The sequence below is a fragment of the Schistocerca americana genome, chromosome 2 (genome assembly GCF_021461395.2).
Source record: "Schistocerca americana isolate TAMUIC-IGC-003095 chromosome 2, iqSchAmer2.1, whole genome shotgun sequence".
Taxonomy (NCBI): domain Eukaryota; kingdom Metazoa; phylum Arthropoda; class Insecta; order Orthoptera; family Acrididae; genus Schistocerca; species Schistocerca americana.
The window spans coordinates 538064308-538068018 of NC_060120.1; positions in this window are offsets into that span (position 1 = coordinate 538064308).

The window sequence follows — 3711 nt, forward strand, 5'->3', positions numbered from 1 at the left end:
TGGTAAGCTGTTCTTTGTTTTCTTATCATCATGTTGTTTGTCTTCAAAAGGACTGTTCATTTTTATAACATAAATGTGTAGTTGGTTACTGAGACTCCCATGAGAAGAGCAATGTTTTATTATTAGACTATAACCGCGCAAAAAATACATCTTAGTCTAGCACAGGGTTTCCCAAACAGTGTGCCATGGGAAAACTATTAATAATATGACATTTTTCCCAACATTTGGGGGGGGGGGGGGGGGGGGGGGGAGGAACTGGATGTTCCATCAAAGTACTAGGATTCTCAAAGTGTCCAGTCAGAGGAAAATTTTGGGAATCTCTGGTCTAGCAACATTTCTTACAGCTCTAATAACAGTACGTAACTCTTCTCATGGCGCCCACGTTATAGATCTGATTATGATGAGCAGTGCTTAGTAACTATAAGTTTTCTTAGTTATATTTCATTTTTATTATTTGTTTGTATTTTTCCCTTTCTCATATTTTGCACCATGATTGATGTTTGCTAACATATAGTGGTGAACCACCCTTAGTTAACTTGATGGAAGTAACAACACAGATAATATTGTGTAAGACATTCCCCTGTAAGTAGTATCAGCTGTGTAGCACTAATATTATTTTCAAGAATTTAATAATTGTTTTGTGTCATTATTTTCTTGACTTCTTGCAGCAATGGGCTACCGTATTGTGACAAATGAAAAATTGGTTAAGAAGACAGTTTAATTCACGAATTCATTCATTCAATATTGTTGTGAAAGAGACTGTGATCAATTTTATCCTTTTTCCTTCCTTGAAATATTTCCTTTGTGAAGACCATAATTTGTTAAATCTGTGTAATTATTATGACTGTTGTGTGAATGAATATTATTGTTTGATGCCATTAACATATGTTAAAAAATGAAAATTTTCCCATGTAAATGTTAAATAAAAGACAACCATTTTGTTACTGTTTAAAAGAGTTATTTTTTTGGTATTAAAACATTGTGATGTAGTAGATGACTCCACACTTGGATATAAATAGTACAGATTGCATTACCTATTTATGTGTATACGATCTGTCTCTGAATTTAAGGGCAAGCAAATTTGTGGTGGAGAAAAGGGTCTTTTCCAGAGGAATGTTAAAACTGCCATTCAGGGTGACTGAAAAACAATTTTCCTTTTAGTGGTACAGTACAGTACAGTACAGTGCAGTGTGCTGTGGTATCCTTAGATTCTTTGTGTGTGTGTGTGTGTGTGTGTGTGTGTGTGTGTTAGTTAATAACTTCTGTATTCTGTATAATATTAACATATATTTATTGCAAAAGAAACATTCTCCATGCGAGTGTGTGCTACATTCCTTTGTGATTCATAAGAAACTCTGGGGAAAAGTTGGTATAATGTTAAAAAAAGACTTAAGTTGCTCCTTCTGACATAGTTCAGTTGATGGAGTGAAGACTTGCCTTATCTTTCATCAGTTTGCAGACTTAACTATAGTTGGTACATATTGTTCTCATGATAATGAAATCCATCATAGGAGCTGAATTTCGTTTTGTATGCAGCAATGTTCTCTCTACATTAATACCAGGTGTGACTTCTAATACTAACATAGCATATTGTATCTAATAAATTAGGTAGCTGTGGAAGAAGCATGACGGGAAAAAAAGGAGGAGAAGAAGTAGGCACACCAAAATTGTTGAAAATTGTGTGTTTGGTTGAATTCAGTATTGGGAGTCCCAAATCCTTACGGACAAGATTACACGGGTCGCAGTTGACAGCAAACTAGATACTTGAGATTTGGAATTAACAATCAGAAATGGGTATTTAGAATTTTGACACAACCTGTAGCAACAACTTGAGCTCATGATAACCATTGAAGGTGACATTAGCCAGACTTGCGGAACACTTGACAGTGCATAAAAATTTTTTTGTCGTCTCACAAATATACATTGTTTTTCTAACAATAACAAAGGCAACTGGGACCCTAACAACTAGTTCCTTTTCAATCCCTAATAGGTTTTCATTCACTGATTTCTTGGAACGCCCTCCGGAAAATCCACAGAGTGAGATTCAGAGATTAAGCTTGCCAAGGGACAACCAAACTGTGACATGTGACAGAAGAATTACACTTATGGAGAATGTTATGAAGGAATGGGAGTATTTGGGCTAATAAATTGAGCGGATCTTTTAGTCAGAATCGACAACTAATGAAGATAATCTTGAGACAGACAGATAAAAGGAAGTAGTGAATCACTTATCCGCTTTATGTAGGCCGTGTCACCTGAAATACCAGGTGATTCATACAGAAAGACACTATCCTGGCTATTTTGCTCTCATTGAAAAAAGGTAAAATTTCTCCTTTGTAATTGTCTGTTGATCTAGGTTTTTGAAAGCTGGATGTGTACTGCACTACACACAAAATGTGGCATGTTGTGTGGGGCAGACTATTGCGACAGTTTAGTAGATACGCAAGAAACATCAACACACCCTATTGAAACAACCAAACAAATTAGCTATTATTAAGCCCGACTTGGAATATAATCATGAAATAAAATGTGATGAGAGCAGTAATGTGGTGCAAATACAAAGTATTTGCAATAGTGTAATTAAAGTATCTGTCAAAATAAAGATGTCGGTAAAACATAGTAAACCGTGACAGAAATTCAGCTTAAAACAATGCTTGGATCCAGCATTCAGTTACTAAGATCCCATCTGCCCTCTCATCCTCCACAGCTGGAAAATACTGAAAATATGTGCATTTCACAGAATAATAGTGTGGATTCTGAGAAATAGTTGAGCATCAAAGTGTAGTTGGTGTTGATAGTCATTCTGTACTATAAATAACAGAGCAACACTAATACAATGTGGTTGAAGTGCAGGCAGCAAGTAAATTCAGCTTGCTGTGCATGAAGAAGGTGATTAGGTCACTTGACAAAATGTTCTTATAATGGAATCCACAACTTGTTTGTACACCCAAAAGTACACCATTAAATATTTTGATTATTAATTTTGCTGTTTTTCAGATTGCATATGACAGTACTTTTTTTTTTTTTAAATTGATTTCATAAAGTCCTGGTTTACTAGTTCATTTTGGTCATATCTCTTTTTGAATTATGTAATTACTCTGAGGAATTTCATCATGCATATGCCTTTTAACACCAGCCCAATGCGGATTCCGAAAGCATCGTTCTGCCGTTGACCATCTTGTTGCTCTCTCCACTTATATCATGAACAATTTTCTCCGGAAACGCCAAACGGTAGCAATATTTTTTGATCTGGAGAGAGCATACGATACCTGTTGGAGGACAGGCATCCTCCGCACACTGTTCTCTTGGGGCTTTCGAGGCCGGCTGCCCCTTTTTCTTCGCGAATTTATGGCAGAGCGCACATTTAGGGTGCGGGTGAACACTACTCTCTCCCGTACTTTCTCCCAAGAAAACGGGGTATCCCAGGGCTCCGTGCTGAGTGTTGTACTGTTTGCCATCGCCATTAATCCAATTATGGATTGTCTCCTTCCTGATGTCTCGGGCTCCCTCTTTGTGGACGATTTTGCGATCTACTACAGCTCTCAACGGACCAGCCTGCTTGAAAGACGTCTTCAAGCATGTCTCGATCGCCTCCACTCGTGGAGCATCGAAACCGGCTTCCGTTTCTCACCCAGTAAGACCGTTTGTGTTAATTTTTGGCGACGTAAGGAGTTTCTTCCGCCCTCCTTACATCTAGGTCCTGTCAACCTT